The following is a 22,027-nucleotide window of genomic DNA, read 5'->3' as shown; positions in this document are numbered from 1 at the left end:
ATACAGTCACCCCGGTAAGTGTGTTAACAACAAAGACCCGGGGCAGTTCTCGAACGCCCTTCAGCTTCTGTGTTTGTTTTTTTAGGAACTCTTTTAGAATTAAAAAAAAAATTCAATATTTATTCAAATGTAACAATTAAAAACTTGTGTATGTAAAATGTTGTTACCATCTTTTCAATTATTTTTTATATATTTGTTTGTTTATAATAAATCAATTTCAATTTAGATATTTCGATTTTCATTTAGTAAAAGATTTTATTTTATGGTTTTTTTTGTTAATAAATAAAAAATTCACAATGTTTTTAGCCCAAATATGGGCTATAGCTAGTGATAATTTGTATAGGTCAAAATACAATTACGCAGTTAATCCTTAAATAATGTTAAAAGCTAAAAGTAGTAGTCACATTTAATTTTTGATTAGAGATATAAAAACGTCTTCCACATCAATTCAAATCCTAGCTTTATTATATTAAAATTTATAAACAGAGTTAATTGAGACCAATGGGGTAACGGCTTCACCTTATCAAACAAGAGTATTGGCCTTTGAAAACCTAATTAAACTCTATGGTTTTTAAGCCACCTTCATTTGCCTATCTTGGCCAAACCGCAACGAAGTTTTTTGCGCATAAATTCAAGCCTTTTGCTGTCTTTGAATGCTCATTGAATATGATATACCTGGTAATATTATTCATGTGCATAATAAATATTTAAAAGGCTCTACCGATTTCCACCTTGCCTTGAGTACTTATCACAGTTCAAGTGCTTTTGGGGTTTCGGTGCTGAGTGGGCGGGGTCAGGGGGCGGTTGTAAATTTATGCATTCAAGTCATAAACAAGGGGCAACATTTCATTGTTATTTCTCATAATCAAGTGGCGACAGAAACGTGCGCCCGGGAAATGCGTGAGTGCTGCATTTACAAGAAAAGCGATAAAATTATGAAAATTTTATGTCGCACAGCAGCGTGAACGGAGTTGGAGTGGGTCTGGCATATATGGAGCGAACTCAATGAACATGTCATAAGCGGGGCTCGATCCCATTCCCATTCCCATACCCATACCCATACCCACTTCCCAACTAAACACGTTCGACGACAGTTGGACTTGTTGTTCCAGGAATCACAGTTCAGCACACGCGTGCCACAAATTGTGGCCGAGATGGTTAATACACTGAGCATAAAAGCATATCCTAAATTTTTTGTTATTATAATATTGTTTCGATAAAAGGCTTGTGACTCTTATGAAATCGAATATATTTAAATGTCTTTCTGTTTTCTTTTTCTGTATTATCAGGAATTCTCTGTCAAATGTTATTTATATAAAAATAACAATAATATAAAAAAAACAATATATTTAAATAAGCAACATAAATTTTTAAAATAAAATATAATAAGATAAAGTCGAACTTCAACAAGCCAAGCCAATACTTGCGATTAAAATAAATTCGATTATACTTCCGATGCATTAAATAATCGCATTTTTAAAGCAAATACTTAATTATAAACTGATTTTTCCAAGTGTGCATCATGTAAGGGAAAAAGGTTCAGCTTTCTCATAAAAGAAAATATGATGGCGACTATCACTACCCGTAAATCACACGTAGGTGAACGGGAGGGCATTAAAATGTCATCGACGTACGAAAAATTAAAATGAAATAACATAAAGCAAGAAATTGTCACTCCGAAACGCATAAAAACGAAGCCCCAATAATTAGAATTCAGAGCCCCAAGAAAACCAAGGCGCGAGTGGAAGGGCACTCGACGACACCTAGCCCAAAATTCCTTAATCGAATTTGCATTAAGCGATGAGCAGCTAATAATCTGTAAACCGAATTAAAAACAGCTCCAGGGGCGTCCAAGAGGAAACAGCAAAGCAGAACCGCCGACCCCAAGGGTCGATAAGTTGGGTACAAAAAAAAATAAAAGAAATACCACCAGATTAGCCAGGAAGTGGGGGTGGCCTTGGAGTGGACTGAAAAATACTTCCGGCAAATTAAAGCTAATGAAAGTGCCTCCGCCTCGACGTCCTTTAACTTCTACTCCTGCTCAACCTTCAAGTCCTGCCAGCCACCTTAAGAAAAACTGACAGCCATAATTCATGACCGCCTGCGATGGGTGGGAACGCCTCCTTTTTCCCTCCCACACGCCCCCTTTTGGAGTACGCTGAAAAATTCAAGAGCTCGACCCCCAAAACGATGGGCTAATGATAATGATAACAAACATGCCTCAAGTTTCCAAGTCAGAAACTTTTTGACAAGCCGCGCTCTGCTGCCACACCCCCATCTCCATCTCCATCCGCCTTCATAGGATATATTTCCATATAATTCATTCGCCGCCGGGCCCATCCATTCATTTTGAAAATGTGAATTCTTGCGCATCATCATTGTTTGATTGCTCGTGCTTTATATATATATATATACACACGCCGAACTTTATTTCGCATTTTGTTTAGCGCTTTCTGGCGAACCTTCGGTGGAGGACCGGCGACTTTTCACTTTCTCACTGGGAAATCGCTTGATAAATTGGGGTCGAAATCATTATAAGCGTTGTGCTCCATCGCAGGCCCATTAATTTTTTGAGCCTCCTGCCTTTCGGAAGGTACAAGTACAATGCAATATTGTATAAGTGTTTGTACGTCTCAAGTTTCGACTTAATAAATCTAGTCAATGAAAAATGAAACAAAATTGATGACCCCAAAGTTTATTCGTTTTTCATTGAGGGATATGAAAATTCACCATCTAATATAAGGCAAAGCCATTTTAAATTCTTAGAAATAAGCATCACGTACTTAGTTATTCAGGAACTTAATTAATTCATTTATTTCAACATATAATATTTGATACACAGTTATACCAATATAGACAATTATTTAAGCCCTTAATTTTGTTAGAACCTAGGCGAACCAATTCATATTTTAACAAATTTTTAATAAAATGTGCATAAAATTTAACTCTTCAAAATATATATTCAAAATGTTGTCTAATTACTTTAACAGTGTTTTAATAAGAAAAGTCAGACTTCTTTATGTAACATACATTTCTTTAAAACAATGTTTTTTGTACATGTCTTTACCCGTATTCACTTCCGCTGAATCATCCACACACAAGTACATAACACAACCAAATCGATTTTTAATTGATTGCATTCGAAATTCATCTCGCAAGCGAATGCGTATTACATAAAACGACAAGCAATCAGGCCAAAATAAATTATTAATTAATAAGTGAGTGCACAAATCGAGCGAGCGAAACAAAACTCGAAGCGGCCGGACCAAACGAACCGACTTCGTGCCGCATCGAAAAAGGCATGAAAAAAACCTAATTAAAAATTAGTGCAGTTTTTAATTAAGAGAAATACGAAAATGAGACTTCATAACCAGTTGCCAAATGTGGTGCAATAAAACAAAAACAGAGATTAAATAAATAAGCAGAAAGAGCGCAAAAAAAAAGGAAAACCGAAAAAAATGGGCAAAAAATTGAACTGAATACCGAGGCGACACATAAAGGCATAAGCGGCATAAACAGCAAAAGCAGCAAAAAAGCAAAAAAAAAACAAAAACAACCAGCCAGAACATAACGCGTTGACAAAACGCTGTCCGCTGCCATTTATGAAACCCATGTTGACATGCGCCGAGCACAGGCGGCAGCAGCTGCAAACCTGCAAACCTGCAACTGCAACTGCATCGCACTGTGGGATAAATAACCAATTTTATTTATTTTTATACCCTGGATAACGGTATTGTAATTTTAGTCAAACTTTTTCTATTTCTAGGAAATGTATTCTCTCCGTTTTTAAGCTTTTTAAATGGAACTTCTTTTAGTCCAAGTGATTTATAAGCCGGAACATGCCGGTTGCCATGAGGACTATCTTATATTAATTGAACAATATTATAAGCTAAAGGTTCGTTGTTTTTAAATTTGTAGTCAACTAATCTGCAACGTATATTTGCCTATGCAAATTGAATGATTTAATGAATAGAATGATCACTTTTTTTCCCATTTGCAAATAAGGTTTAAAATATTAACAGTTTATTATTTAAAATGTAAAGGAAAAGAAGAGGATAATCAACATGACTTTGCTTAACATTTACGACAGCATTACGATTTTAGAAAAAAATTAACTTAAAACAAATCAAAAAAGAAAAGCTTAAACATTCAACAACGAAAATTCATTATAATAATAAAAAAGGAATACGAACTTCACCTCTCCGAAGCCGATAAACAAGGCCTATACATATACATTAAATTATTTGTGTTCATTAAAAAAAGTAGTGCGCTTCTGTTTTTGAATCTAAAACCTTACTTAATTCAATAGTTTTAAAGCCTTAAATAAAGCCTCAAATGTATTTCATTATATATATGATGTGGTATTATTTAAAAATACTTAAAAATTAATTAATTACATGTTCTTTAAACTACATTTAATTACCTGTTTTCGTAAATTAACCATAAAAGTTGGCTTTTCCCTGGCTTTCCACTGTGCAGCGTCAGTGGATTGCAATAATTTCTGAGCGAGTCTGCCGGCCGTTTTGGCCATCAGCGGCATTCTTGCCGCTTGCCACTTGCCGCTTGCCGCCGACCGCCGCCGCTTTATGGTCATGCGCTGCGCCAACTCGCTCCAAATTCTTCTCAGCGGCGGCGGGCGGCGGAACGTGCCATAAATTGGCCAAATCAAATGCCGTTTCGCCGCTCGGACGAATTGCCGCTCGGCGGGACGTGTGATTTGAGTATCATAGTACCGCAGTACCGCAGTATAGGAGTATCGCAGTATCGGAGTATCGAAAATCCCTCCCTGGGGAAGGCGGATGCGGAAAGTGGCTGCCAAAGGCAACTGTCGCTTTTACAGCTGCCCAGTTGAGTGCCAGCGGAATCGGAGTTTCTGGGTGGTCGGCGACAACAAATCGCGGTGTACTGATCCACTGGTCAACAAAGCTAATTAACTGCAGAAAAGTGAAGCCAATTTCTCTTTTGAAAAACGGCATTACAGTTGTTTTAAAGCTTTAAGATTTATGTTTAACTAGTTGTACAATTGGCAAGCTATATATATTTATATATCACTTCAATTTTTTATTGTAGCACTTATACCAAATAAAAGTTAGAAAAGTTTACTCCTTTGATTAGGCTACTATCCCATTGACTTATTTTTTATTAAAGATTCTTTTTAATTCACATTTTGTTAATCTTTATACAAAAAAAATAAATGGCATTTAAAAAATACAATTATTTAAAATTAACAATATTTAAAAGCTTTACAAAACTCTTAAAAGATAGGAAACTCACTGGATATACTCAAACTTTTTACTTTTAGACGAACTATTGCCACAAGTAGTTAAATAAAATGCAATGTATTTATTTTACTCCAATCCCATTTATTGCAATTTATTTCAACATTACGTTAATATCTTATCCTTCTTATCAATCTGTGTTTTTTTGACTCTTAAATGTTGTTGTTCGCATGGTCAAGGCCTGAGCCAAACATTTATCGGACAACAGTTTATGTATACATTTTGAACGCCAATTTAAAATACCGATGTCACGCAAAAAATATTACAAATTAAGCAAAATTACTCGCAACAAATTTGGAAATGAGCCGTCATTTGTTTAATGACAGGTCACAATCGGGCGAATAAAAAATAAAAAAAACTAGCGAAAATAGCGACCGGCAGAGCTAACAAATTGATTGACGGCTGTCGGTCAGAAATGGAAATGACAGTGCAACTGGCTGAGTTCAGTGGGGTGCGGATGGCGTGACAATATTGACATAGTTGCGATCACAATGGCATCTTGTGAGCCGTCCACTGGGATACATCATACACTCATACACATATGCGACTGATGCAAAGTCGCTGGCATTTGCACTGATTTGACTTTATTGAATTAGGCAACGGCGAGCGGCGATCGCTGGCTTGGCAATAAATCAAAAACGAGTTCAAAATTTGTGTCACCTCAGCGGCCAAAACAGCATCGGCATCGACATAGGCATCGGCATCGGCATCGATTGCCTCGTACGTGATCATTTTATTGAGCACATTTGACTATTATTAGGGAAATTTAACACATGACGCACTAAATACAGATTGGCGAGACATGGACATGTGTACGGCGGTTTCAGTGTATTTATGGCAACATGATTTATATCGCGCGAAATCCAAACAAGCAGATTGCGCATACGCAGCGTTGCCGCAATGCGACAAATTTGGTTAAATTACGCGTGCAACCCGGAGAACGTGCAATCCCCATCGTAACGATCAGCTGCCGAAGTCGTGTATCGTGATTCGGATTCGGATACATTTTGGGCACATCTCCCACCTCGTTAGCGACGCCCACAACTCAAAACGCGATTGTCCGGCCAACGGAAGTTGGCATCTAAATGGCCTAATGCTCGTTTAGACAGCATTTTGGCAGCGGCTAATCGAGCGAATAAAACAAGCCATATCTCTCCCACCGCGCATAGCATTAAGTGACGGCTCAGACAGGTCTGGCCAAAAGCCGCAGATTGACTGAAGACGGGTCCAGTGGACTTAAATTTAAATTGAGCGGCGATTGGTGTTCGTTTTGTCATTCAAATCGCCTTCTACGGCACATTTGCATGCGCTCGCTGTGGCTCACTTTTTTCTCGTTTTCATTTTCGATTTTATGAGCGTTATAAAAATTTGCGTGATGGATACACAAAAGCGATTAGCTTATTTTTAATGTTTCAATTTTTCGACTCGCCTTTTCGGAATTTATTTGATTATTCTCACTGATGATGCATGCCATTTCTGGTCATAATATTTATTTTGTTTTCCGAATACAAAATAAATTAAATTGCCTTTTATTTCGGTCTTTTTATTTCGGTTTTAAGTTTTGTTCCTACACAAAAATGATTATTTGATGGTTTAATCCATGCATATTCAAATTTAATTGTTGCTCAGCTTGCTGATGAATTAGCAGGCGAGATTTATGGCACAAGTTTGAATATGTCAAACATTACATTTTAGATTTGATTTTTAGTTGGTAATTCTAGGGATTCATTTCAGAAAAAGAAATATCCTTGAGTGAATTATTATTTCTTAATGCGGTGCAATATTAACAAATAAAATAATTTAAGTCTTATTTATACTTAAAAGTATTGAAGAATAAAGGAAAGGCAAACCTTGATCAATATTTTTTGTAAACTTGATCACTTTCACTTTCCTTTTTTTCGAAACAATTTAAGACTTTTTGAGAAGAAAATACATTTTATTATTGGAAAATTAACCCCAGCAGTTTTGTTTTAGGAATGTTATAAGTATAAACTTCAAAGCAAAATAGTACATTTTTATTTCAATTTAAACTTTTTTGCAGTATTTTACTTTAGGAAAACTGAAGTTAAATATAAACACACCTGCCGGCGATAAAAAATTAAAGTGAATTTTGCAGCAGATCACTGGACCGTATCCACCCACCGGCGCCAATGGGATTGGGCCCATCGGAATCAAGATAAATCCATCAGGCGAGAAACAGTGTTTTGTGCCCAAGTTATCCTTGCTGGCTTTTCCACCGATTTCGCCAGACAATGGCGTCTGCGAGGAAATTAATTTTAATTGCCGGAGGTGCGTGCGCAGAGCGCATTGCAATAATTGGCAAAAGCCAGGTCCTGTCGCAGGACACCAGACAAAGAAAGATGACACTTGAGACGCGGGGACTTGGACTCCGGACTTCACTTCCCGCAGTTGGACATAATTTACGGGTGCAGTGGACGGTCGTCGAATGGAACTTTGCTAAATAATTTAAAAACTTTCTTGCACTCGCTGCATAATTGAATTAGCGGCAGCGGCGGCGGTGACGGTGACGGTGCTCAAAACAAGTGTCAAAGCGGAAACGGAAGCCGGCGGTCCGAGAAGATTTCAATAAGAATTTGATTTAGCCCGACCAGCCAAAGGAAAAAGAAACCACTAGCAGGGGGCGTGGCCCGGCGCAATCGGGGCTAACCACAAGGTTTTTCAAACTTTACTCATTTTCAAAATTACAATGTTGCCGCAAGCGTGCCGTTCACCGCAGCAGCTGCTGGAAAATAGCTAGAAAAATCTAAACGTAAGCAAAGTCAATGGGCGAAGTTGGCAACGCGGCGGCATCTTCTTTGATGATGACAAAGCGGCAGGAGATAACGGGCCAAAGGATGCCAAGCCACTCCCTCAACCTCTTCCCCCCATTTCCCTGCACTCGCAGAAAAATGTGAAACTGAATTTTTAAATTAAGTATTTAACTTTTTGTAGCATTTTCTAACAATTTAATATGGAAAGTGATTTAATGGGAATATTAAGTGGTATTGGCTGGGCTGAACTATTTACTTTCGGACTTTACATTACGTCTTTACTTTATATTTACTAATTTTTATGATAATGGTTAAAATAGCCTGTCTTTATCAAAAAAATTATATGAAAAATGCCGGAGACATTTTTCTTTAGAATTCGATAAACAGAGTAACAACAAATTACAAATCCATCATAAAATTTGTAAAAATTAAAAAATGCATTTTTGCAAGTGTGCTCATTTCTTTGCAAGTTCCTTCAGTTTTCTTGCAGCTGTTCGTCCTTAGCAGACATTTTTCTGCTGGTAAAAGTTTTGTTGGCTCAACCACTTGACGCTCGGTTACCTCAGCTTCCTTCTTGCCGGAAAACTGCCTTTGAACAGAAAAATATTGCACGCATTTTCCCGGAAAGCAACGTGGCATGGAAAACGAAGAATGAGGACGAGGATACGAGGCTTCGAGAACGACGACGAAGGAAGGATTCCTTCTTGGAGCTGCGGATGCTGCGGTAAATCAATTTCTGCAAATGAGATTTTTCAATTATAAATCAATTTTCGATTAAAATTACTTTTACGCATCTTCCTTTCAAGTTCCACAGCCCCATTCTTTCTCAGCGCCTCGGCATTGCCTTTCTGAGTATGTTGTTGTGTGGTGAAAAGTTTCTGACACATACAAGGATCTCCCGGTGGCAGGAGTAAAAAACATATAACGTTTATGTACAAAAGTAAGAAATTTCCTTTAAATTAATAAGTATTTTAATTTATGGAGTGCAACATATAACCAAAGTGTAATTTTTGTTTATGACTGTTTATGACTGAAAATTAATTAATAAAAGTCCTAGTACGTTAATTTATGTTAAGGTTTTAATTGATCAAAAAAAAATAATAAGGCTTAAAGCTATAGATACAATGCTGAAACCTATTAGAAAGTAGAGAGTCGAGCGATTAGTTAACACATCAATCAGATGCTGATTGATTTGTTAATTGAAATCGCTTTTTAAGGCATGTACTGTTAAAAATGTGAAAACTTTTCTCTTCCAGGCCAACAAGCACTCCACTTTTCATTGGAGATGGTAGGCGTAGACCAAGAGCAGTTAAGTCTCGATAAAAACAGAAGAGCCTGAAATTGACACTGAGACTGAGACTGAGACATTCGCAACCGTGGCGAGCTGAGACATTTGATCCGACTGGAGGTTTTGATGAGCGGAGCCAGGACGATAAACTGAAGTCAAGAATGCAGTTCGCTTTATTTGCGACTCTTAATTAAATTGTGAATTATGGCCTTCGATTTGCCAATCGCCATAAAGGCCACAAAAATATGAGTCGCAGTCGCGGTCGCTGGCGATGGCGATGGTCGATGAGTCGATGCGACGATGAGGAAAAGCCGGCCACAAACTTTTGCCGGCCATAAACGTGGCAATGGGGCTGGCATAAAATTTAACGATGGCCAATGCAGCTCCAGTGCGGCAATCCCGGCAACACCGACCATCCATCCATCCATCCATCCAACAGAGTGAGTCGACACCGATCGATATTAAATTATAAATGAATGAATGAAGTTTTATGACACGGCCCCAGTGGAGGCTGAAACTCGAACTCCAACTCGAACTCGAACTTGGACTTGGACTTGACTTGTCGCCAAGGCTGCTGGCTGGCGCGTTTGATGGATCGCAAGTGGTTCCACCCCGTATTCCAGATCCCGATCCCGATCCCGATCCCCGACCTTATGCTGAGTTATGAGCATCGGGCGAAAGATAATGATCCCGTTCGATTTTCATTTTGATCGCAAATGCAGCGGCAGAGACACGGCCAATAAATCGCCGCATGTGGCACAAGCCGACATTCGTCATAAAGTGGACGAAATAGGCCAGAACTTGTGTTTGGGGTCCCCGGCAATTAATAAATATCTGGCTAGTCGGACATAAATCTGTAACTCGCTCGAGATTTTTATGTGGGTGCTAAACTCTCGGCTATCTGGAGTTTAAGATCTCGTACAGGAAAAGCATAATATCATTTACAGCTCGCTGTTCCATTACTACTGAATTACATACCTTGCAGCCGAAAAGAAATCAGAAATCATATCCGAGTTCTCCGAAGTTTTCAATATTATCATTTATATTTAATTAAATTTGTTGATATGAACAAAATATAACATATTTTAAAGAGAGCACTATTATTAACATATTTTAAATTGGATTTTAGCTTTTTGCTTTCTATATAATTAATTACTAGTTTATTGATATGAACATAATTTTAAACCGTTATTAATAAAAGAAAACACAGTTATTAAAATATTTTAACTATGCATTTATTTCTTAGCATATAGTTAATTATTTATTTTGAAATTAAATCAATTTTATAGGCAAAACAGTTTCTTAAATATTTGAGCTTATAATTACATTTTTATGCGCATACTGTGGAAGTTAAATAAAAGACCATTAAATTATAAGCCTGAGCTATATTTTCTCTCTTCAAACTTTTTTTATCGACTTCCAAAAAAATATGTTTTGTTTTCATTAAAAAAAGTTTAAAAGTAAAGCTAACTTGTAAATATCAAATAAAAAAAACTGATTTTATAATTTTTTTTGTAAGAACATTACACCATGCTGTTTGCCATACAAGTATTCAGAAACAGTAATGATGTGTTTCATGAAAATTGTCGAATCGATCATAATAAAATACCTAATTCATTTTCTTTGTACTGGAGTTTTTACTTATGAGTGGAAAGCCAGTGATAATGATTGATTTACGTCAATAAAAGTGGGAAATAACCATAATGGTATACCACATTCCGAAAGGGTTATTCAGATGGCACACGTGCCAAAGGTCAACCGTAATGGCCACTCCCCATTTCCATCCCGAAATCGAATAAGGAACACACTTGCCCGCCGATCAATCACAATTCCTGTCTCCGTTTCGGTTTCGGTTTCTGTTTTTTTTTTTTTAAGTTATCCATTTTTTCCCGCTTCCATTTACCGTTTTTGATAAATGTCGCACGCCGCGTGTCAAATGCGTTTCCCGCTCGAAAAGAAAACTGTCGCATTTTCTTGGAATTCTGTGGTGCAGCATTCTCCCAAGGATATGCCGTTACGGGATGGAGGAGCGGTGGGGGGGGGGAGTTGTGGGGAAAGTGTCCTGGCAGCCGCTTTTGGGGCCTGTCATTGTCCCAGAGCGATTTTTTGTTGCTCCTGCTCGCCTTTTGTGTCGCGCAATGCCAGCACGTGGTTGTGGAGTGGGTGGAGTTGTGGAGGTGGTGTAGGGGAATCCCCCGAACCGGTGCAGATTTTATTTTCCTTTTTTTTTTGGTCGTCAAGCAAGCCTTTAATTTATGCAGCCCTGGGGAGGTTTTGATTTTCAGACGATTCGTGGGTGGAGCTGCGCTCAAGAATTGCCTCTAATTTGGGAATGGGGCTGTCAAGGAAAATCGGCGGGGAAAAGCGAGACTGTAATTGAGATCAGTGGGAGCAGAATCGAAGGAGAAACCCAGGATCTCATATATATAAGTCCTAAACGGAGACGGATCAAATTCAATTAGTTAGCTATTAACAGAAGTTATCTATCTGACTTATTACGCTAGCTTAAAAAATAAATCGATAATTTAATTCAAAGGTTTAGCTTAAAGATTCCGGTGCAGTTCGATTCAGAAAATTATACTAAAAAATTGTTTAATAAGTTAATAAGTCAACTTAAACAATATTTTATGAAATTAATTCTGTTTATTTATTTTATCTATTCATTCACAAAGTAAATAAAAATTCGAAAAGAGAGAAACTCCGACTAAAAATGTTAAATACGATATAATATAAGACACAACAGGTAATTTTAAATTTAATGCTTTAATTTATTTAGTTCCTTTAATAATATGTATACTAAAAACCGTCTTTTCAGCGCTTAGTTGATATCTTAGTTACAAATGGTACTGTTATTATTGCTTATATTTGTTGGTGTGGCTCTCTCATGGATAAGTGCCAAAATACCTGGTCAGTAATATTTTATTGGCTAAATTGGAATCCAGACTAATTGGTGTAATAGCCGAGTGTTATTTACCGCATAGCAGAGGAATAACGACGGCCAAAGCTTTTCTAATGTACACCTATAACAAACAAATATCTGAATGCATATCTTTCATTTACTCCGGATCTGGAGGCAATAATAATCGCTTCTGGTCGAAAAGCGACTGTGTGCACACCTGTGTGCCAAATTAAAAGTTAATATTTAAGTTCTGCTGCAGCCCTAAACATAAAACATCAATACAATCCTTAAATTTTCTTTAATGCTTTTTAAAATATTTAAATTTTTAAAATAAATATAAAATAAGTTATCAATTTTAAAACTTAATTGAGTAACGAAAGAATTTCTCTATATCCTTAAAGTTGTGCATCTACCTCGCATGAAAAACCTATTACAGAGCAATCCACAAAACCACTCACCGTTTGCCATCAATAAAAAAAATATACAAAAAATACACTGCCGTCTGTCACATTAGCACATCATTCATAAGGACATGTGCCAATGGTTTTCAAATATGTTTTCCACCAGCGGCAGGGAAAACAACGACAACAACAGCAAACACTGGGAGAACAAAAAAGGAAAACATCGATGCCGATGCCAATGACGATGACGACCTCCCAGGCGAAATCGCAGTCTCGGCGAGATTTGCGTTTGCCAAAATGTCAATAAAGAGCCGATGGACGGACAGCGGTGATATTGACATTTATTTTTATATATTTTATTTCTCGCACCCCGAAGCACAGCAGCGTTGGACCGACGTTACTTTCTTATTTGGTTTCATTTCACATGTCAGAGATGTGCTGACAAAATTTTATGCGAATTGGTTTCACATTTTGAAATAGTTTCATAAAAAGCAAATGCCAGGGGCCAGCCTCCCACTGCCCACCACCCACCACCCACAGCCCACATCCAACCTCCTCCCACCGAATGCCATTTCGATTCCCGGGGTGCCTGCCAATGCGAGTGATTTCCATTTGACATTGATGATGTTTATTTATTTCGGTGAAAATGGAAAATATACAAAATACTTATATGTGTATCTGCAATATGTGCACTGGAAAACGGAAGTGTAAGTTAAAAAATTTTAAAAGAAAACATATGAATAAATACTACATACAAAAAAATGGAAGGATTTTTTGAATAAAATAAAAAATACTATAACCCCTATACTTTTAGAAATAATAATAACATGTATTCGCATACCTATTTATAACTTGTAACTTTAAAAAGTAGTTTTTGTGGTAAGACTAAAATTTCAGCTTATTACAACCATATTTTTTTATAAACTCATCTGAAAGTCCAAAAATATTTATTAATTATAAGAAAACGGGATCCCTTAAACGTTTTATCAATATCTAACTTTTAAATGAACTGATTGAAATTGTAAAAGCATATGGTAAAGACATCAAACATCATTTTAGTTCATAGTTTAACACAATAAGTTCGCTGAAGACTACACAATTTTTTTTTTAATCAAAAACTTACATTTCACACATCTACTTCATCGATATTGACTTTTTTTCCAGTGCACAGCATACATATACTTACAAAAGCGTGCCAGTGTATTTGGGTTTATGCTTCTTGTTTGTCATGTGTGGGTAGAATGTGTTTTTGGTACTTGTATAATTTTACTTCTGCCGTTTATTATGTTTCTTTTGTTGCTGTTTTGCTTTTGTTTGAGAGTCTATTTTGAGGCCGGTAGACATTGATGCCTCTGAGACGGGGATCCTGAGTACCGCCAAATCCCGAATCCTGCGGCTTTGGGTTCGATTTCATTTTTGCACCTTGGGCGCACGACAAGTTTGACTCGAGAAACGAGATGCCCGAGATTGATGGCACCTAAAAAAAAAGAACTTGTCCACCTGCAGCGGAATTGTGAGTGGTTTTGCATGTTTTGGCACAGTAACTTTTTGTCTGGACTGGGCTTTAACTTGGCATTTTTTTGCTCCATCTGCCCTTTGTGTGGTGGCGGGGCTTGTGAAAATATTTAAACACGAAATTGCAACCAATCAAACAATTTGCCTATCAAAAGCTTCTATTTTGGCAATTTTGAGACAGACTTGTGCCAAATTTTAAGTTGCATAATTCAACAAAGGGAGCTTTTTGGCAATTTCCAAACCGAAACGAATGCCCGCTCACCTGTGTGTGTGTGTTCACAAACAGACAGGACATCATCGAGCAGCCGGCTACGCAATTACCATGAACAACAACGGTGGTGTGGGTGGTTCTGGGATGGGAAATGGGGATTGAGAGTGGGTATGCAGATGGTGTAGGGTCTGCGCTGGCAAGTCGTAAATATTCCAAATGTCATTTTGAAATCCTAATTTACGCTTCGACGATCTAAAATGCACATTTGCAGCAGGGCGCAGCCAACGCACAAAAGTCCAGCGTCCAGCGGACGCACAGCAATTTGGATTGCCCAGGACCCCGGAACCCAGGACCCCCTTCATATCCTTGCCGAAACTGCCGACCACTGGGCAATCCTAAAAAGGACCCCACGTTTGCCTCCTCCGCCTCGTCAGGATTGGCATGCCTCATCATCAGTTCGAGTTCGTTTTGCCAGCGCCATTTTGTATCGAAACATGCAATCAAAATTTTCAAATTTTCCCTCTCTGTCTGTGGGTGTGTGTGTGTGTGTGTGTGAGTGTGTGTGTGTGTGTGTGCGTGTGTAGGGGGCGGTGAGCAGGGGGGTACTCTCGGCCTGTGTACACTGGCCAAACACACACACACTCACACACGGAATGAATTACAATCAGCACACAATTCAACGAAAAATGCCGTCCAATTTCTAAAATGTGCGCCGCTGCTGCAAAAGGTTCAGATACCACTCACCGCCCACTTTTCCGACCCCTCTCCTCCCCTTTTTTTCAGCCCCATGGGGCGCGTTAGGAAAATTAGTGCATTTTCGGTGGGGAGCAGGCATAGGTATACCGTTGGTGAGGCCCAAAAACAATATGTTTTCCAAACGGCATTTCCATTTATGTTGCATGTTGTGCACACATTTCCGCAAATGCATTCGCCCCCGCCCTCTGCTTTTTCACATATTTGCGCTCCTTTCGTAACTGCAAGTTGGGGTTTCGGCTTTTTCGGGATGGCGATGGTGATGGGGTGCATCCGTATCGGGTGCATTGTCTATTCCCTTTTTGTGGGGCCCAGATTGGAACGTTTGCCGTATCGACGAACGAAACCAGAACGCTGGAGCTGCAACTTATCGGGTTGCCCAATTGATGCGGACAATCGAATGGTTAATCGGAAGTTGTTTGCCATTTCGGCAAAATTTACTGTTCAATTCAGATGGGATCGAACCCTAGAATTGGAAACAACTCTTCGGAGTTTAAAATGTATCCCATGTCATTCTTAGATCGGAAATATCAAATCATTCCAAAATTCATACTAGTAAGAGATATAGTACAGTTAACCAATGGTTCGAGGAAAATCGTTATTGCGAAATGATAATGTTTTATTACTTACACATTTACAGCTGTAGACTATAGTTTTTTAAAACGACCAGGATAATTTTTGCTAATTGAAAAAAGGCAACTTATAATTTATAATTTTAATTTATATTATTTGTTTCCATAACTTGAACCATCTGCCACCTACAAAAATAGAGTTATTGGTTACATTTCACGAGCATCTAAGCTGTCTATTGCAATGACAATTAGTTTGATTTATAGACACTTTAAAGAAGAGAAACTCGAGTCTGAAATTTAAACTGTACCAAATTTAATTACAATGATCTATAAAAATTAAATGTTATTTATTTATTTGTGTCTAAGTTAAGTAATAGAAAAACGATTTAAATTTCATCGCCTAATTTCATTGCTTCCAGTAATTGGTAATCAGCCATATCAAAAATGAAAGGCTCGACCATTTAAAACGAAATGCCTTTTTTTGAGAGATTTCCCCATAACACAAAACCCATCGAACTGGCCGAGTCGATGAACTTCTCCGAAAGTTCTTCGCAGTCCATAAAAAGGAAAAGCTTACGAGGTGTTTGCCATGTGTCATATTCCAATGGTCCCCAACACCCGAGAGTGCCCGTATCTCGATTTGGGTATCTATTCCATTTGGCTGATGGATTTTTACGGCCTCGAACTGAGACTGCGACTGAGACTGCGGCTGAGGCAATAATGTGAATTCCTTTTCATCAGATCGGTCAATAATAATCAACAGCAGTAAAATTAAAAATACATTTACCAAATATTGAATTTCAATGTAAATAAATTTAAATTAAACAAAAACACAAAACACAATCGACGGGGCGAGCAGCACAAAGAAAACAAGAGACGGACAGATTTCGCCTGAAATCGAATAAAAAGCCAGAAATTTTGATGACTGGGAAGATTGACGGACTGCGGTGTAACGAAGTCCAATGGAAGACGTGGAAATCTCGAATAATGATGAATTAATTGAGGATAAAATGTTTCTGGCCAGGGGAACGACAGTTAAAATGAATAAAAACAGAACGGACAATCGGGCAATATAATAAAAATTATACAGTAACCAACCGCTCTCACCGGTCCAACATCAATCTAAATCTCCGTTCGGCTGTAAACGCAGCGAGTGTTTGAGAAAAGTCGCGGCCTCGGTTTCCTAGAACGGCCATAAGAACTGTTTTATGTTAATGAAGCCGCGGGGTCGCCGCACTAAATCATGCTAATGGTAAGACTCGATCGAAGACCCCCCAACCCCTTTTTGCGCCGCCGAGCTGCTGGTTAAATTGATTAATTTAATCAAAAGAGAGAGCCGGCAAAAATAGTACGGGGCTCGGTAGCCGGGAACATATTTTCGCTTAATTTCATTTCCGCTTTTGCCGGGCCATAGCACCGCCTCATACACTCAGAAATATTAAGGGTCAAAGACACCAAAAGCATTACATTTAATTTATAATCGCCAGCCAAGCAGAGTGTGTTAAAAGAAAACTTAGTTTATAAATTTTTAGTTTCTTGAAAGTTTTTACAAAGTTTTTCTTTTTAAAAAAAATTTAATTAAATTGTTTTCTTATTTTAAAAACACTGTTTAATTCACAAAGTTTAATTTACAAAAGAAAGTGAATAAGAAGTCAATTTTTTCGGTAACACAAATAAGCTTTCTCAATGTGATTATAATTGAAAAAGTCAATTTTTCCAAAACTCAATGTAAAAATTTTAACTTCAGAAAAAAACCTTTACTTTAGAGTTTTAAGAAAATTGTTTGGTTTTGTGGAATTTTTAATAAAAATAGAATTTGAAATATTAAAAAAAAACCTCATTAATAAAAAATCGTGATTTTTTCGAGTGCAGAGTGTCCAGCACTTGTTCGTTACGCCTGCCCTAGAGTGGCGCAATTTTTTATGCCACTCCGCAAAAGGGTTGCAAAAATGCCGGCGTCTTTTTTAATGCGTGTGTCACCAAATTTCATTTGGGGGTTGACGTTGACTCTCGAACATTTAACATTCAGCCGAGTTATTGATCTGAATGAGGCATTGTCAATCTTGTTTGATGCATCGCCGCGTTCAAGGGGCCCGAGATTAATATTACCCCATATTCGCGTAAAGGGTTCTGGTTCTGGTTGTGGTTCTATAGGCTTGCAAAAAGCGAATTTCCGTGTCATCTGTCAGCGGATTTGATGCGCCCTCTCAGCGCTTCGGGAATCTCGCGATTTGAGTCGCCTGTCGCCTGAGGAATATCAATCCTTTTTTAGATGTATTCTGGCTTACCTTGGATTAGCTTTTGCAGGCAGCTGTCTCTGTTGGTAAGTAACTAGTGGGACATTTTATGACAGCTCTCCACAGAAGCCCATTAAATCTGATATCTTCTTCAAAGTTTTTTTATTTGTATAGTACACAAAATAAATGTTAGTTTATGGTTCATCAAAATAAACTTAAATATATAATTTATTAAGCTAGGCACAATTTATATTCCTCTTATAAACTTATACACATTCGTACAATAAATAAATAAAATATGTAGGTTTGTGGATCGGCAAATTAGTTTATAGCATGAATCAGTTATATAAAAGACAATTTAAATATGTAATTTGTTAACTAATAGTAAATATAAAAATTACTTTCATAAACTAATAAATATCCAGAAAGGGGTGTGCTTGAAAGGGTTTGTTTCCTGCCAAAACTAATAAACAAAACGTTCAGAAATGACAACTGTTTGTTGTAACAAAATATGTTCCCCGCTCTATATTTCTTTTGGCTTCCACTCATAACTTCTGCACATTTTTCCATTTCCAACTATTTGTGTGTTCAAGTAATTCAGTTTCAGAGCCTTCGTCTTTCACAAATGCATAAATTGTTGGGCACCCACTTGAGGACTTCGGTGGCCACGTTCTGTTCCTATCTCATTTAGTTTCCAGTTGTTTGGACTCAACACATTTGTAACAATATTTGGGAACTAATTTTAGACGCCGACTCGCTGCGAATTGACAGTTGGAAATATTTTGGGACAGATTTTTGACGTGCGCCCGTGATTTGTCATTGACATCATTATACGGATTCGGCGGATCGGATCGGTTCGGATCGGATCGGATCTCCCCCAGGAAAGTGGCAGACAAACGGGCTGCAGCACTTCAGAGCGGTGCAGGGCACTTCATTTGTGCGCCGCTTGGAAAAACAAAGCGGAAAAGCTGAAAGAGGGAGCTGGTTCGTCATGCGCCATGCGTCGCCACATTTTCTAATTGATTTTAAAATGTTTCAGTTCGGATAAATAATTGCGTTTTTGACATTCCCCTCCCCGTGCCCTACCCCACTTGCCACCGAAATATGGAATATTCGGCCTAAAATTCAGAGGGGACGAGGGAACGATCCCATCGAGACTTATCTTAATTGCGCTCCAGACGCTGGCGCATGAAGCATCGGTAAGCTTATGGCGCGCTCCTAGTATATTACAATAATTTAATTTATGTTTGCTATTTATTATTTTCTAAATTGTTTTGGAACGTGCCGCCGCCGTTCGTCTCTTGCCTCCAATAAATTTGGCCCTCTAACGATCTTATCCTATTTTTGGACGAAGCTTTGCCACGGCCACACTGTGTGATCCATGTTAATGTCCCGGTCTGGTTCCCCAAAAATATTAGGCGACTAATCCTTTGCCTCCATTCAATAGATGCTTTTACGTGCCGGTTAATGCGTTGGCGGGTTAAATTCGAGCATTCCAAATTAGCCTTATGAGGGGTTATTAATGCCGTAGGATGAGGCGAAATGACTAATTAACTCGGAGACCGCGGATTTATTCTGGTGAAGATATTTCTTGGTTATTTTTAGGCTCAAACTGAATGCGTTACCCATGACCCTGGGATGATTTCATGGCAATTTGTGTTATAAAATTAAAATGTTAGTTGAAATAAATATAAATCTCAGATTTAAAAATAAATGTAATTATTCAAATCTATTGAGACTTAAATCCTGAAAATATTTTGAATTCTATGTGTTTTTAAGTTAATGAAAACAAAACTTTTAATATTAAAATAACACCAACGAACCAAATATTAAAACTAGGGCTTTGAAATTATTATTGCAAAGCAAACTATTAGATATTATTTTGTGGTGATTCAACAAGTAAACATAATAATTAGTAAAACCTATAAAACTATTCTGTCAACCAATTTGAATATAAAAAGTGTTGTAAATTTGACTTCAGAATATAAACCAAAAGCACCACGTTAAGTCTCAACCCTGAGAATTTTTCACGGATCTATGGCAAACAGTCGGCCACTTACCTGATGCTCAAATTTAAACATTTGCTGAAAATTCAAGGGGAGGACCGGAGGCATCGAATTGCAACGGATCGACTTTGATATCGATTTGGGGATGTTTTAGAGTCCAACCAACGCCTCGGAAGGGAAGGAAAGCTGGAATCGAGCAGTTTGTTGACCCAGGCGCGGAATTCCGGGGAGAAGACTCAATTGCCACCAGCGACACTTTACACCAGGCTTCCATGTTTACACGCCAGCCTCGAATTGTTGCAGGCTGCATTCGGGAAAAGAGAAAAGGAAAGCGGAGAAAGTGACTCCACTTGAAATGGATTTGAAATGGAAATGGAGGGCCAACAGATGTGTTTCTTTGGGGAAAGATATTTTCATAAATGCTCCCGAGCTGCTGTAGGTTTCATATGTTTTATAACGCCTGACAGGGGGACATTTCAGTGGATTTGTTAACATTTTCTAAATCTTATTTATAATTGTTTTTTTAAGCAAGTAAATGTTTAAATTTTTGATTTTTGGAGATTAGTTTTTGTGGGAAAATAAAAAGATAATTTCCTAGCTCAAGCTAAAAACTTATCTGAGTTAAACATCTAATTGGCTTTCTTTGAGATAAATTAATTTCTGTTTTTATGCGTGTATTTTTAAAGTGAAATTTAAACCTTTTGAAATTTAAAATTGTGTTTAAAGTTTTTTAATTTTATTTCTAGAAGCACGAGCATTAAATAATCAGATTCGGATAATCAGAACCCCCTTTCAACCGGTTCAAAAAACCCTCTTTCGTTTGTGAACTCAGTCTTGGTTTTAGTGTTTAGAAATAAATATCTTTATAAAAATGCTAATCAAAAGTAATTTCCCCAATTCTAGTTTAAAATATTGCTGTCTTATTATATTTTCATTTTTATGTTTATAAATATTTATTCTTAAAATAATGGCAGTGAAATCGTCATCGCAAATAAAGTGTGAACTTTATATTGCTTCCGTTGTGTGCGGCATTCCCTTCATAATTTCACATTAGTGTGCAAATCTGCGTGGGCAAATCCCTCGTCCTCGACTGGGAAAATATTTACACTACAAGCAAATCATTTCATAACATCTTCGGCGGATGGGGCAATGTAAACATAACGCCTTCCTGCCACGTGCCACGAGTCGGGGTCCCATTTACATTAACCCTCGGCCAACAACATTGGCTAACATATTAATAAACGAAATCGCTCATAAAATTATAGCAACACCGACTGGCAGCAACCCCCTTTTTTTCTGTTCGCACATTGTCAAGGAGTCAGAAGGGTGGTGACGAGCGGAACGCCCAGCAACCCCGCGAATTATGAAATTATTTTCCATAATGAGGGTTTTTCCTATTTTTCCCCCTCAACGTTTTGTCTCGATTCTGATTCTGATTCCGATTCCGATCAAATCATATTCATACTCGCCGGCCGGAAAATGTTGGTCGCGTGCCGCTATTTAGCGTCGATTATCCTGCCAGCATATGCCCCATGTCTGGGTGTCTGTCTGCGACTTCGGCATCCTGTCTGGAGTCCTTCTATGTCCTTTTATCCGCTGTCAGCGCCGCCTGCCCCGCCCCAAAAAGATGATTTCTCGCTTCCGGAAGGAGACATGAGTCCGCCAAAAACGGAAGCGTTTCGATCTTTTCGGGCAGATTGGGTGTCAGTTTGGTTGCGGAAATGTTGTGCACATTGGCTGGTAGCTTTTGACTCGGTCGAGCATTAGAGCACCCAATTTCTCCCGTTTTTGACAAGGGAATGCGATTGGCATGAGTCAGGGATACATATAAAATCGATAACTTGCTGAACACATTAATCATGAAATCGTTATTTAATAAAACTTTGTGACACATTTTTAATGTATAGTATAGAAATGAGTGAGCATTACTAGTGGCATTAGCACACTCTTGTAATAAGAGCTTTCAAAAATGAATACAATCCATAATTTTGAATTCTTAGAGTACGGAACAATGTAAAAGACATTCACAATTAATGTTAAACTATATAAAATAGTTTATATAATTTTATTAGGCTCCTTCTGGTATTAAAAATGA

General features: G+C 37.9%; 2 long non-coding RNA genes across 2 annotated transcripts; both read left to right on the top strand.

Moving 5' to 3' along the window:
* The first annotated feature begins 12,189 nt into the window (after positions 1 to 12,189).
* Positions 12,190 to 12,603, top strand: LOC108138185. Its single transcript, XR_001774091.1, has 2 exons — positions 12,190 to 12,245; positions 12,298 to 12,603. It is a non-coding gene; the product is annotated as an uncharacterized LOC108138185 (long non-coding RNA).
* Positions 12,604 to 18,361: 5,758 nt separating this feature from the next.
* Positions 18,362 to 19,583, top strand: LOC108138210. Its single transcript, XR_001774094.2, has 3 exons — positions 18,362 to 18,910; positions 18,966 to 19,125; positions 19,281 to 19,583. It is a non-coding gene; the product is annotated as an uncharacterized LOC108138210 (long non-coding RNA).
* Positions 19,584 to 22,027: the final 2,444 nt, after the last annotated feature.

Source organism: Drosophila elegans, unplaced genomic scaffold (assembly GCF_018152505.1).
Source record: "Drosophila elegans isolate 14027-0461.03 unplaced genomic scaffold, ASM1815250v1 contig_814, whole genome shotgun sequence".
Classification (NCBI taxonomy): domain Eukaryota; kingdom Metazoa; phylum Arthropoda; class Insecta; order Diptera; family Drosophilidae; genus Drosophila; species Drosophila elegans.
Note: the sequence above shows the minus strand (reverse complement) of the source record. Positions and strands in the feature narration are given on the sequence as shown.